The following is a 15,593-nucleotide window of genomic DNA, read 5'->3' as shown; positions in this document are numbered from 1 at the left end:
TAGCCCTGAGCTAACATCTGCCACCAATCCTCCTCTTTTTGCTGAGGAAGACCGGCCCTGAGCTAACATCCGTGCCCATCTTCCTCTATTGTATATGAGGCTTGGTGAGCAGTGTGTAGGTCTGTGGCCAGGATCCAAACCAGCAAACACCGAGCCACCGAAGTAGAGCATGCGAACTTCACCATCACACCGCTGGTCCAGGCTCTAGACTCCTTTTTTAAGAGCTCACTTGATTTAGGCCAGGACCATCCAGGATAATCTCCTTTTTGATGCAACTCAACTGATTAGGAGCCTTAATTACACCTGCAAACATTCCTTTTGCTGGATAGCAGAACAAATCACAGGAGTGACAGCTCATTGTAATCAGGTTCCACCCGGGCTCACAGGGAGGGTCCATAAGGACGAGGGTCATTTTGCACTTCTGCCTGTCACAGGAGGCAAGACCAGTTCGGAGAGGTGAGGAAAGGTCACATTCACAGTCTCCATAGGACGTCAAAGTGGAGGCGTCCAAGGGACGGTCAGAGGTGAGGCCTGGAGGTTGGGGTCATCACACAGATCCAGATGCTACCAACACAGGCAGTGGCCACAGGGGACCCACAAGGTTTTCTGAATGTTGATCAGCAGAATCACTGCTGGCCTAGACTGAAGGGACAGTAAGAGGCTGTGAGACTTCCAAAATTCTCCCGTGGGAAACAGGCTGACAGGGCCACTCGGCTGCGTTCCTTCCATTTCCCCCTTTTGGAAGGAGAATGTCCATACTGTTAACTTATGCCGGTCCCACCATTGTACTTTGGAAGCAGATAATTTATTTTCTAGTTTCACTGGCCCACAGATGAAGAGGAGATTTGCCCCAGGATGGATCCTACCCGAATATCACCCCTACTTGATTCAGATGATTTTGCTGATGAGATCTGAGACTTTTGAGCTGATGAGGTGGAGATGAAATGTCAGACTTGACGTGATGCTGTAATGGGCGGGGAAGTTGGGGGATGTGGGGACGGGGTGAGTGTCTTGTGCACGTGGGACCAATGTGAGTCTTTGGAGGCCAGATGACAGACTGTAGTGGGCTGAATGGTGGACCCCCCAAATCTATGTCTGTCTCCAAATCCCCAGAATCTATGAATATTACCTTATATGACAAAAGAGTGAATGTTTCCTTATTTTGAAAAAGGATCTTTACAGATATAATTAAATGAATGATCTTGAGATGGGAACACTCTCCAGATCAGCCACGTGAGCTCTCAATGCCGTCACATGAGTCCTCGTAAGAGAGGCAGAGACAGACAGAAGCGGAGGAGGCAGAGTCTGGAGTGAGGGGTCACAGGCCACAGAAGCCACCATGAGCTGGAAGAGACAAAGGATAGGTTCTCCCCGGGAGACTCCGGGCGGAGTGTGGTCCTGTCGACACCTCAATTTTGGACTCCCGGCCTCCAGAACTGTCAGAGGATAAATTCTGTTGTTCTAAGCCATGAGCTTGACGTCATTTGTTACAGGAGCCACGTGAACGTGACATGTGCGTGTTATGGGTCCACGGCCCAGCTCTCGGGTCTGGCTGGTACACCTGGTGTGGGGTCTTTCCTGTTCCCACCAGAGCTGCCCAACAGAGCGGTCTGCTGTCTGATAGAAACGTTCCGTGTGTGCGATTTCCGTAAGCTAACTGCTGGCCCCGTGTCGCTACTGTGTACCTGACATGGGCTGGTGCCCTAAGGAACGGAAGCATTTACTTCATCCAATTCTTATCAGTTTGAGTTTAAACAGCCCCACGTGGTGAGTGGTGGCCACGGAGGGCAGTGCAGAAGGGTCCTGCTCTCCAGCCGTGAACCTCACCCCCAGCGCAGCGAGCTCAAGAGGAAGCCGGGCAGCGAGCCTCAAATTTGGATGCCCAGGAGCAGCCTCAGTCCACACAGCTGCAGTCAGGGGGACACTGCGCTGGTCCATGAGGAACAGGGATGCATGGGGCGGAGCATTCGCCGCTCCATGCCTGGCTCGGGATCTCGTGGGCGTCCTTTGCATTGCTTGTGACTCTGAAATTTAAAACAAATACTTTCTGTGTTCTGTCTGTCGCCTCAGACTCCAGACTCTCCAAGGGCCCCAAGACCCCTGAAGAGGGGTTGCACCCCTCCTGTCCTCCTGGCCCTGCCCCAGGGTGGGTGCCGCACTGCACGGGCTGGTCGGGAGTGCACTGCATGTGGTCGCATTGTGACGTGAACGAGTAAAGGGAGCCCAGGGCGAGGAGGGAACAGAAGGAAGAGTCATTGTGAGACAGTATTTCGGGGGGAGGATGTTTATTTAAGGAACTCACAAGTCAGAGGGAGCATGTCACAGGAGATGGCCAAGTGGAGATGCCTTAAGGCAGGGCCAACTTTTGGTGGCAAAGAGGTACACATTCCAGGGGAAGTCCCCAGGGTTTAGGGGACCCCACTGTCTGCTGGTCCTCTGGACTTGACTCCAACTGTAGTCAGAAGGCAGACAGGCAAGGAGAGGAGGTCTGGGGGTGGAGTATCTTCAGAAGAGGGGAGGGGTCAGGAGACCGTCATCTTCACAAGAGTCCAGATCAAACCAGAGCCCAGGATGGGGGTGCAGGAGTCGAGGCCCCGCAGAGACTGCAGAGAGTGACATCGAGGAACAAGCATGATTCCTGAGAGCAGGAAAGAGGGACCTGATTCCACCATGTGAAATGTGTCTGTCTTCTACACCAGCAGGACTGGATGCTCCTCCATCTGGAGACCCAGCTCTCACAAACCGGAAGACGAGGGCTCCAGAGGTGAGCTTCAAGGAGGACGTGGAAAGGAGCTGATTCAATGAAACCACAAGACTACGGGCTTCACCAAACATTGAGAAACTGAAGGTCTGGGTTCAGAGCCTCAGATCTTGCACTGGCAGCAAATGGGGACACAGCAGCTGGACTGGGAGCAGCAGGGCTTGCAGCAGCTGGACTGGGAGCAGCAGGGTTTGCAGCAGCTACACTGGGAGCAGCAGGGTTTGCAGCAGCTGGACTGGGAGCAGCAGGGCTTGCAGCAGCTGGACTGGGAGCAGCAGGGCTTGCAGCAGCTACACTGGGAGCAGCAGGGTTTGCAGCAGCTACACTGGGAGCAGCAAACGGGGACACAGCAGCTGGACTGGGAGCAGCCACAGGATCCACAGCCCCCCTTGGAGCCCCCACAGGAGCCACAGCCCCCCTTGCAACCCCCACAGGAGCCACAGCCCCCCTTGCAACCCCCACAGGAGCCACAGCCCCCCTTGCAACCCCCACAGGAGCCACAGCCCCCACAGGATCCACAGCCCCCACAGGAGCCACAACCCCCCTTGCAACCCCCACAGGAGCCACAGCCCCCCTTGCAACCCCCACAGGAGCCACAGCCCCCACAGGATCCGCAGCCCCCACAGGAGCCACAGCCCCCACAGGACCCACAGCCCCCCTTGCAACCCCCACAGGAGCCACAGCCCCCCTTGCAACCCCCACAGGAGCTACAGCCCCCACAGGATCCACAGCCCCCCTTGCAGCCCCCACAGGAGCCACAGCCCCCTTTGCCACAGCTCGAGCAGGAACAGGCTGGCACACAGCAGCACACAGGCTTGCAGCAGCACACGGGCACACAGCAGCTGGAGCCACAGCCCCCACAGCTGGAGCCACAGCCCCCACAGCTGGAGCCGCAGCCCCCACAGCTGGAGCCACAGCCTCCGGAACAGCCACAGCAGCCCATGATTCTGGTGGGTTGAGGGTGGAGCAGGTCAGAGGAGCAGGTAGAGAAGGGAGGGTCAGGTGTGGAGTCTCCTGGGCCCGGAGCCTTTATATACCTGTCAAGGGTCAGGTGTGATGCTGGGCATGTGATCACTTCCTTGTGGATGTTTATGCTACAACCCAGGGAAATTCTGTTTGCCTTCTACTAAAAATAGATATCATAAGCTTTATCCCGTGTCCCATCTCTGCACCCACCACTGTTCTCTGATCCCCGTCTGCTTTCCCTCGTCAGCTGTGGAGACCGAAGCTGTGTGTTCAGGGTCTGGCTTCTGTCCCAACTCAGGATTCCCTGGGTTCACTTCATTCAAAACTGTGGACGTTCTGTTCTGGTCTGCCTGAAGGCCTGTCCAGTTCTGTGGCCCCCACTGTGTTTTCACGTCGAGTGGACCTACTGCCGCCTCCCTCCCTCCCCATCCTTCCTCCCTCTGCTTACAATTGTATTTTTATCTACTTTGTACATGAACAGTCGAACAGTAAAGTAGTACCACTGACATTAATGAAAACAGCAGCCTCCTGCCCCAACACCTCCAAACATGTCAGCTGCGTCTCCTGTCATCTGCCTTGACAGTTTTTAGACGTTGCTGTGTTTCCCTCGGTCAAGTCTCCTGTTCGATAGCTCTGGGCTTTTGACAATAAACAACGAGGCTTTGCTTTCTCTCCTCCCTCCTCTGCTGACCCCAGAAGCTACCCCACCACCCTCCCAACACAGCCTCTTGGGCCTGTTCTCTAATTTGTCCCCACATTCTGCGCCCCAAGAGTGAATCTCGTGGGGGGCGGCCCCATGGCCCAGTGGTTAAGTTTGGTGGGCTCTGCTTCAGTGGCCCAGGTTCGTGGGTTCAGATCCCAGGTGAGGACCTACACCACTCATCAGCCCTGCTGTGGCAGATACCCACAAATAAAGTGGAGGAAAACTGGCACAGATGTCAGCTCACGGCAGGAAAAAACAAAAAAAAAAGTGAATCTCCTTGTAATCCCTTCAGCCTCTTCAGGCTGTCTCTAATCTCAGCTATTCTTTCCCCTGGAGAGGGTCCCTGGGGGTTCTCTGTCTTCTGCTCACCGTCGTCCTGGACCCTCCATCCTCTCCTGGAGGACCCTGTGGCTCCCGTCCTGCATTCGTGTCCTGTTTAGTGGGTCCCCCGTCTTTCTCTTGGTTTACTCCTTTGTTTTGGTGGAGCACATCCTCTAGTAGTTTCTTGAGAAAGAAAGCAATGGAGATACATCTTTTGAAAACTCGCATTTCTGAAAAAAAAATCTTAATTCTCACTTCAGACTCAATTTGTAGCTTGGCTAGGTACAAAATACTGAATTAGAAACTTCTCCCCAGAACAAGGATGAAATTGTTCTATTTTCTTCTTACTTTTGGTGCTACCACTGAGAATTCGAACCCTCTTCTCATGTGAACTGTTAATTTTCTTTCTGGAAGCTTTTGGGATTTTTCTTGGAAATTCACGCCACGTGCCTTGGTTCTGCTTCTTTTCTTTTTTCCTACCTGTTGTGTTGATACATTGGTGGACTTTTTGAACCTGGAAAGAAATGTCAAAAATACCTTCCAGAGGGTCCCTCGCCTGACGGGAAAAAAGGAAGCAAGAAGGATGGCAGAGGGAACAGAAGAGCATATTATCACAGACGTTGTGGTTGTTCTTCCTTTTTCATTCATTTTGCTCAGTGAAATAAGCAGACATCAGAGGACAGCACTGCCTGATTCCCCCGAGGTGCTGGGTTGGGAGAGATCCCGTGTGCGGGGGGGCAGGGGGAGGCAGAGGGGCCAGGATGGGGCCCAGGGGAGCAGGGACCCAGAGAGCAGCGAGCCTGAGGGGAGAAGAGGCAGGAACCACCCCAGGTCACACGGAGAGACACACTCCAGGGAAGCTGAGGACCTGGAGCCCCAGGGGAGCTGGGCTTCCAGAACGCTGGGCGGGGCAGACACGTTGTTCCTGAGCTTCTGCCCCCAGACACAGTGGAGAACGACGTCTTGATCAGGCCAAATTTGGGTCAAAAACCAAGAGAGCCTAAGCTTTATAAATATAGTGCTCCCCCCTTATCCACGGGGCACACATTCCAAGACCCCGTTGATGCCTGAAACCACAGATAGTACCAAACCCTGTACACACTATGTTTCATCCTAGACACACACACCTGTGGTAAAGCTTAACTTATGAATTAGGCACAGTAAGAGATTGACAACAATAACCAATACTAAAATAGAGCGATTACAATCGTATACTGTAATAAGTTACTGTGGATCTTAGCAACCTCAGCACATGATTTTTTTCCTTATTAAGTTGAGCACTTTTGACTTTTCACTGAAAGGAGGCATTTTACGGCTCTGTTTGGAGTGTCCAGATTGCCAACGTCACTACTCTTGCGTTTTGGGACCATTATTAAGTGAAGCAAGTGTTACTTGAACACAAGCATACCATGATACCACAACAGCCTGATGACGAGACGGCCACTAAGTGACTGATGGGCGGGTAGTGTACGCAGCGTGGGTCTGCTGGACAAGGGGCGAGTCACGTCCCAGGACGGACAGAGCAGGACGGCACGAGATTTCATCACGCTACTCAGAACGGTGCACAGATTAAAACTTATGAATTGTTTACTTCTGGAATTTCCCATTTAATATTTGTGGACCGTGGTTGACCGCGGGTAACTGAAACCACGGATAAGGGGGGACTCCTGTATCTCAGTAAAACCAAGAAACCATTAAAGGCAACTCATCGTATGGTAAGTCCTCCTCGATTAGTGCTGGAGGCCTGGGACATAAAGGGCGGTGGGCAGGGACAGACGAAGCTGGCCCCATTCCCAAGGCCACCAGAGGGGAGTGACATCGGACTTTGACAATAGAGAGAAGAAAACAGTGTCTAAGGAGGAAACAGTCACATGGGTAAAGCAATATTTTTATCATTTTAAAATGACACACAAGTGTCCTGGGGAAAGAATATAAACAGGAACCAGGAAGTGACCACATGCCCAGCATCACACCTGACCCTTGACAGGTATATAAAGGCTCCGGGCCCAGGAGGCTCCACACCTGACCCTCCCTTCTCTACCTGCTCCTCTGACCTGCTCCACCCTCAACCCACCAGAACCATGGGCTGCTATGGTTGTTCCGGAGGCTGTGGCTCCAGCTGTGGGGGCTGCGGCTCCAGCTGTGGGGGCTGTGGCTCCAGCTGTGGGGGCTGTGGCTCCAGCTGCTGTGTGCCCGTGTGCTGCTGCAAGCCTGTGTGCTGCTGTGTGCCAGCCTGTTCCTGCTCGAGCTGTGGCAAAGGGGGCTGTGGCTCCTGTGGGGGCTGCAAGGGGGGCTGTGGCTCCTGTGGGGGCTGCAAGGGGGGCTGTGGATCCTGTGGGGGCTGTGGCTCCTGCGGGGGCTCCAAGGGGGGCTGTGGATCCTGTGGGGGCTGTGGCTCCTGTGGGGGCTCCAAGGGGGGCTGTGGATCCTGTGGGGGCTGTGGCTCCTGTGGGGGCTGCAAGGGGGGCTGTGGATCCTGTGGGGGCTGTGGCTCCTGTGGGGGCTGTGGCTCCTGTGGCTGCTCCCAGTCCAGCTGCTGTGTCCCTGTTTGCTGCTCCCAGTGCAGCTGTTGCAAACCCTGCTGCTCCCAGTCCAGCTGCTGCAAGCCCTGCTGCTCCCAGTCCAGCTGTTGCAAACCCTGCTGCTCCCAGTCCAGCTGCTGTGTCCCCATCTGCTGCCAGTGCAAGATCTGAGATGCCGACCACAGACTTCAGGGGCTTCTCAGCCCCCATGTGAAGTCCGTGGTATCCGTGGCCTTTCATCTTGTCCAGGCGGGGTAGCAGACTGTCCTGGGCTGAGGCCTTCATTGTAGGACACACCTGTGTGGGGACTGAGAATCAGACCCCGGCTGCTCCTGGCCCTCCTCGAGCACTGGCACAGGTGGACACACACTGGGCAGCTCCACTCACCAAGGGGGCAGCCGTGGGGAGAGCGGGGCTGTCTCAGGGAGGCCATCGCCCCGCGGGGATAGGGCTGGCCTTCGCCAGCACAGTCAGCAGTTGGGAGGACGAGCTGGACCTCAGGCGGAGAGGGCGGACACTCTGGAACCTGCCGACCTTGCATTTGCCCATCTCTTTACCTGACCATCAAAGGCCTGTGGAGAGGAGTGACCACTGCTCCCGTCCAGCCCCTAGAGCTTGTGCACCTTTTCTGTGTCCAGCGTCACCCTGGAGCTCCGTAGGGATGGACATCCTGGGAAGTCCAGCCCCCAGACTAGCTCCCAGTCTGGTGGGGGGCAGCTCCGACTCTCCGGGTCCCAAGAGCTTTAGATGTCTCCTTGTCCCCAGGGGACGTCCCTAGGAAGGCCCCAGTCCAGAGCTGCGACCTGCTTTTCGCAGGTGTGATTAGGGACAGATCAGCCCTCGGCACCATTAAATAAACGCCCCTCACCACAGATTGTGTCTGTGATTCTTTCCCACCTGCCGCCGTCCGTCGAGAAACAGTCAGCACTTCCCCCTCGAACTCGAGCTTTTCCCACTTTGAGTCCCCTCCTCACATCAGATCATCATCCACTGACCCCTCGTGTCTGCCAGTGAGGCCACTTCAGGCAGCGGACCAGAGGTGAAGAGAGAGGGCGGGGGGCCCTTATTAACTCAGTGACGATGACCGGTGGCCAGTGCCCGGGTCAGGCACAGGGAGAGCTTCGGGGGCCTTTGGTGGGGGCGGAGGGATGGTGAGGAAAACCTTCTCAGGGTCGAGAGAGGCGAGGATAAAGGAGGTAAAGGAAAATTTGAAAGGTGGGTGTCATGGGCGGAACTGTGTCCCCCCAATTCACATGTTAAGCCTACAACCCAGCACTCAAAAGGTGACCTCATTTGGAGCTGGGTCTTTAGAGAGGTGATTAAGGTGAAATGAGGTCATGGGGGTGGGCCCTGATCCAATGTGATCGGTATCCTTGTAACAAGAGGAGATGAGGACACAGACACGCACAGAGGGAAGGGATGACTGTGTGAGGACACAGGGGGAAGACGGAGTCTACACAAGAAGGAGAGAGGCCTCAGGGGGAATCAGGCCTGCTACACCTGGATCTCGGACGTCCAGCCTCCAGGACTGGGAGACAGTGAGCATCTGCTGTGTAATCCACCTGGTCTGTGGGACTTTGCTCCGGCTGCCCCAGGACCCTAGTGCAGTGGGAGACAGCGTAGGTGGGGGGAGAGGCACACGACAAGGTTTGGAGACATGAAAACGTGAGCTGCTTGAGAGGGAGAGGTAAGCTGGGAAGGGTGGAGGGGGATGCACGGGACACACCGTGACGGACATGCCACCCAAGGGGGTGAGCAGGCTGGAGCATGAAGAATCACAAACACTAGGACATTGCCACTGTATTTTCCCGAAACCTAACAGAAGCCACTTAAGCAGGGGAATCACCTGTTTTAGTCACTTTGCAGGCAGCTCTGTGGAGCATGGGCTGGAGGTGGCCGTACAGCAGGAAGGAGGCCCCAGGAAGCCACTGCAGCAATGGGGGGTCAACTGACGCCAACTGAGGGATGGGGGGCAGGGGTGAAGGAGGGGCTGGGAGGTGGGCACGGAGACAACTGTGGACATGTCCGCAGGACACCACAGGCGGGGTGTCCCCAAGGGCATCGTCCAGGGGTCTGGAGCTCAGCAGGACGTGGGGATGTGGGAGGCAAGGGCTCTGAAGGGTGAAGTCCAAAAGTGGAAGGATGTGGGTCCCAAGGACCATGGCTAGAGCGAGGTGAGGCAGCATCAGGGATGCAAACCTGAGGACTGACGACATTGTAGGGGCTGCAAAGGAAGATGAGCCCACGACGGAGGCTGAGAAAGGAGTGACAGAGGAAGGAATCAGGGAGAGGCTGAGGGAGAGGCTGACGACCTCAGCAAGACAGGGTAACGTGAACACGATGCCATGATATCAGGGACACGGGGAACTGGCTTCCTCTCCAGGGACCACCACCACCTGAGCACTCTAGAAACGGGATCTGATCCTTCAAGAGGAAAACAATAAAAATAACAAATATCCTACAACTTGAAGGAGGAGGGTGATTTAAGAGAGGAGATGCCCACAAGGTCCAATGAGGCAGAATGTCAACGGGGGCTTGGGGGACCATCCCCGCCCCAGGACAGGGCCCTGAAGCATGTGGGTGATGGAGGCGCAGGCATCTAGGACATGTCCTGGGGCCTCAGAAGGCAGGGTCTCCTCCGAGGGTGGACCTCACCGAGAGCCCAGGGAACAGTCTGCCGGACTGTCATGAGGGACGCTCGGCATGTGGATCCGTGCAGCAATTGTCAAGCACAGACCAGGTGCTGGGAAAATTGAGAAGTTGACGAGGCCACTGAGCTTACAGCCCAGCATTTCACCCAACGAGCACAGGCAGTCTGTGCATTTTGGGCAACTTTTTAGAAGACCACACGCTCTGGGGCATTTCGTCCTCAGAGATATTTGTTACCATGAATAAATGAATGAACATCATTACAGCACACACAGCATTTGCTATAAAATTGGCCCAGTGGCTACGCCATGAGCCTGAGAACTGCCATTTGCCTCCTAAGAATGTGTCTTGCCCGATGAACACAAGACATAGTGGCTGATTTCCAAACGCAGTCAGCTGCAGGTCCCATCCAACGGCGTCTCCTGCACAGTTAGTCGTCCACACTACCAAGAAGTCAGGATCAGATCTGATGGGGAAATTCCTCAACAAAACAGCTTAATTTGGAATTTGATTTTGGAGCCTTTCAGGGGACTCCGCAAAGGTGGCAGCTGAAACGTGTCTTTCCCCCTCCTCATTCTGAGTCCCAACGCCAGCCAGAAGCCAGACCCCAGAGGGTGCAGACAGGGAGAGGCTGCAGGGCTCCCTCGCAGGAGAAGACAGTGGGAAGAGGAAGGAAACACAGAGGACTCGGAGGAGGGCCAAGCCGCAGACCTGGGTCCCTGGCGGAAGGTCCACCTGAGCCAATGCGGGTGCCCATCCCCCAGGTGCACAAGTGGGTGAGTCCGCTCCACTCCGAGGTCACGAGGAAACGGAAGCGGGTGGGTGACGGGCAGGCTCATTGCTCACACCTCAGTGATAGAAGGACAACATGAACACCACCACGACAGGCTGACACGCAGGGCCACTGGGACGGCTGAAATGAAGAAGGGCAGCCACGGCACACGCCGGCAAGGAGGCGCAGCAACCAGAACGACGTCAGCCAGAGTGTGAAGTTCTACAGCTGCATTTGGAAACCAGTTTGGCAGTTTCTTATGAAGTTAAATGAACAGGTGCCATACGACCGAGTCATCCAGCCCGGAGGCTCATCCGGAAGAAATGAAAGCACACATCCAAAAATAGACCTGTGCACGGATGTTGACACCCAAATCCAGTAGAAACCTAAGCCCCACCACCAGGTGAGTGAATGGATGCACAGAGTGTGGTGCGTGCCGGTGAGAGAGGACCGAGATACAGGGGCTAAGATGCTGATGGGGACGACCAGACTCGTGGTGCTCCAAGCTCACTTATGCACGAGTGCAAAATGAAATCCCAAACTGAAATTAGCAAGAAGGGTACCGCATTGCATCCAAAGAATATGGGGATGATTCCAGAGACGCAGAGCGGTTTAACACCAGGACACTGTCCAGGTAATCCGTACATGGATTTTAAAAAGGAGAAAACCCATTTAGTCACAGAAAGAGATGTTCAAATGCATTTGGTAAAACTCAGTAGCTTTACCCTTAAGTCTTAGTAAGAGAGAAACAGAAAGACAAAACTAAAATATTATTAACTAGAAACTAATAAGTCTAAAATACTAAATGGAAAACTAAAGGCATTACTAAAATATCTTTAATTAAATAAATAGTCCTAAATACCACTTGCAATATTATTTTGGTGTTTTTGTCAAATGCAATAAGTCAAGAAAGTGAAATAATCAGTATATATGCTGAAAAATAAGAAATATAAAAATAATCTCTTTTGTTGATGAAATTATCTTATACCTAGAAAATTTAACACCAGAATTTTCTTTAAAAAATTACTAGCCTTAATTATATGAGAATATCCTTAAGGGTAGGGATTTTTGTCTATTTATTTCACTTCTAGCTTCTGAGGACATGGAATAGATCCAGCACATAGCTGACACTTAAGAATGTTTTTTAAAGATCTGAAATAATAATAATATTTAATTGAGTGGTTTCCATTCGTCGGGCTCTGCTCTAAGAGTTTTATCACTTAATCATCTTTAACAGCCTTTCTAGGTTAGTGACACTACTGTACCCATTTCACAGACAAGGAAGCTGAGGCACAGAGAGGCTAAAATTCAACGAGGTCACACAGATGGTATGCTAAGAAACTAAGGTGAGGCCCTGGGTCGTCTTGCTTCAGAGTCCATGCTCCTAACTCCAGCAGACGTTTGACTAGAGATTTTCACATATTGAGGTACATGGAGTAGCTATTCTGGTTCAAAACTGATTTGGCTTGAACTAAAGAGGCCTGACTTATGGCCTCTCAAACATACATTGCACATCTGCTTAACCGTTAAAGGAAAGAACGTACTCTCTCAAGACTGTGTACTTCCCCTCCTATGCCCACCAGCATTGGTCACGCCTGGGTCAGTGCTCCTGATAAACTCCCTTTCCGGACATCAGGGTCACATTGACCTGCTGAGTTGCAGCTGAATGCCTTTTTGAAACTTTGATGAATATGTATCCTGGGCATGCTTGATGTCTGCTCTTTGTTCTAAAAAGCTATAAAACTGCACTGAAGACCATGCTCCCCTGGAATGCTTTCCTCTTTGTGGAGTCTGCCTTCCCGGGTTATAATCCTCAGCTTGGCTCAGGTAAAGCTCAGCTTATGTCTCTATCTATGGAACAGTTGTTGGTTATTTTGAGCTGACATTTCTTGGCGTGGTTGGCAGGATTTCAGGAAACCCACTGGAGGGACCTGGAATCTGCTTTGAACCCGCACTTGGTGCCACATAGGCCTGTTGAGCACCAACCCCCAGCTTCACCGTATTCTTCAGGTGCCCTGGTGAGTTCTCCTGAAGCCCAGACATTAAGTCATAGGTCCTGACTTTTTTTTTTTTTGAGGAAGATTAGCCCTGAGCTAACATCTGCTGCCAATCCTCCTCTTTTTGCTGAGGAAGCCTGGCCCTGAGCTAACATCCGTGCCCATCTTCCTCTACTTTATATGTGTGATGCCTACCACAGCATGGCGTGCCAAGCAGTGCCATGTCCGCACTCGGGATCCGAACCGGCGAACCCCAGGCCACCAAAGCGGAACATGTGCACTTAACCTCTGCACCACCGGGCCGGCCCCGAGGGCCTGACTTTACTTGAGCTGTTTCAAGTCCTAAGACTCGCTGTCTGAAGGGGGCCCCAGTACACACTCTCGGTGAGAGAACCCTGGGGGAATTCCTGGGCCAGGGGAGCCAAGGGGGAACTTTGGAGGGAATGGGGCAGGCTGACCTGTTTAATTTGGCTTTAAATTGGAAGGAATTGTGTCTATAAAGTCTGAACAAATTATTGAAGAGCAAAGTGAGAGACTGAAAGCTCCTTCAGCCCCAAAGAAGAGACGGCAGCTCCTCCAGCCACATGGCGTTCTCAAGCAGCTGAGGACCCAGTGGGAGTGTCTGAGGTCGAGCCTCATGATGCGCAGCGGTCTCATGGGGACCCATCATGAATGTTCTCTTTAAGCAATTGGTGGCTCGTCTGGGGGTGCACGCAAGGATTTGTCATCCAGGGCTCTGAGCACCCACAGCAGTTTTCAAATGCTGGCAGGAGAAACCAAGACACATAAGACAGTGTTCACTGCCTTTTAGGAAGTGACACAAGCAGCACACTTCTGACCCACTACACTGTCCTTAGAAATTGTTCAGACTTTATAGTAAAATTAAACTAAAAGAAAACAGGAAATCGCCCTTCTAAAAGCCAACCAGTTCCTGAACGGCAGCCTCCCCTGGAACTCCAGCTGGCTTCACATACAATACGTGTGCAGCTGGTACTTGCAAGTGCTGAACAGAACAGATTACTATAAATGGCTGGATCTTTGGATCAAGATAACCCGGGATAATTGAAAATTACAATGGCCACTTTGGGGCTCCTTTGAGCTTCCAAAACTTGTCTTTTTCACACCAGATTTAAGAGCCATCAAACAGAGATTAAATGCAATCTTTAATCTTTAAAGTGGCAAGGGCACTCCCTTCAACCACAACTGCTCAGAAACTAGTTTCCAAAACCTCTAAATATTTACAGAGAATAGCAAAATCTTGCTAACCTTGTTTCATGTCCTGAGACCTTGGCTTGATAATTGTCAGGTTGGGGGCCCCAAAATATGGTCAGACACAAATGCGGTTGCACCCGTCTTTCTGTCAGAGACGGTTGGACAGAAATGCAGGTTGCACCCCATTTGCAGCTAGAGTTTCGTGAAACTTTCACCAGCCTCCAGAATTACACTGGCCGTTAGAAGGAACGTGCCAATCAGACAAGATCATTTAAGAAGTGCACTTAAAAGCAAAGGCTTAAAAATTCCAAAATAGCCTTACTGAAAGTTTTGTTGCAAAAAGCTAATGAAAATTATGAGGTACCTAAATGAAAAGTCTATTAAGTCATGGCTTTACAGACATCCCCATAACCGACCTTCAAAGGAGGGCCCAGGAGGAGCCTCTCCCACAGTTGAGGAGGCTCTGAGAGATTTTTCTGGGAAACTGCTACATTATTCCCTTCAACAGTCAAGGGGAAACTAAAATAAAAAATTAGCGGAGCTGTTTAATGCTGCCAGGTATGGTTACTGTTTGTTCCAGCTGAAATGTGACAAGATATTTGAAAGGATTTAGCAACTTGTGATCAGAAATTTGGCCAAATTGGAAGCTGATATGCAAAGGCTGACAGGATTGTTTTTTAGGGCCTTCTTCCCTAAATTAAGATAAAACTAAGTATCCAGAGGGAAAGAAGCAAATTAAGAACAATGTGATTGGATGGGTGTGTCAGTCCTTTCATGAGTAACTCACCTCCCCTGTGTATCTCAAACACTTGTGACCTTTTCTGGGAGCTGTTATCTAAACCACCCCAGATTCCTGAGACTGAAGAAAAAACGGGAGGGGGAAGAAGCTTCTGGAGGTGCAGGCTGCTATGAAACACCCTTGCCCAAAAATCTAAGGAAAATTTTTAAATGGATGCTATAAAATCTTTGTTGCATTTGTCTGTGTGTTTATGTGTCTATATATGTGTATTATAGATATGTGATGTTTTCCTACCTCTGGATAGTATTATTAAGACTAGTTTATAAGAGAGCTCTACTCAACTGGCTCAAAGTAAGCGCTTATATGAATTATTTCTAAATGTAATAGAAACTAACCCAAATGTTTTTCAAGTTAACACGATATAAAATAAGCTTTGGTAAATGAAAGCTTATTTAAGTTTGTTGGTGTGATTGAAGTAAGCATATCTCCAGAGTTATCAGCGTTGGATATGATGAAGACACACAGCCTTCATTCCACCCGGGTTTACTAGTCAAATAAGCTCATGGTATCTCTGCTACAAAATCTGTCAGCAAAATAACAGATTAGAATGACAGCTGATTTTGTCTAAAGTCTTATGAGGTTTTTGTAGGCAATCTAAACATTATTGGAAACAAGCAAACTAAATAGATGCAAGTAAGATAAAAGTTTTGGGTGAACTTTTAACAATAATTATATGTTATGGTATATATGTCCTCAAAATAACTTCAAAACCTTTTGATAACTTAAAATCTTAGAGTTTTGTTAAATTGAGTTAAATGATAGAAATTCATTGAGTATCCAGATCATTTCCACATAGGATAAAATATTAGACATTAATGACTAAACACAGATTTATCTACCTTTGGTTTCTTATTACAAAGAAACTAGAAAAATACGTGGGTTTATTAATAA

This window comes from Equus caballus, chromosome 12, assembly GCF_041296265.1.
Source record: "Equus caballus isolate H_3958 breed thoroughbred chromosome 12, TB-T2T, whole genome shotgun sequence".
NCBI lineage: Eukaryota > Metazoa > Chordata > Mammalia > Perissodactyla > Equidae > Equus > Equus caballus.
Note: the sequence above shows the minus strand (reverse complement) of the source record.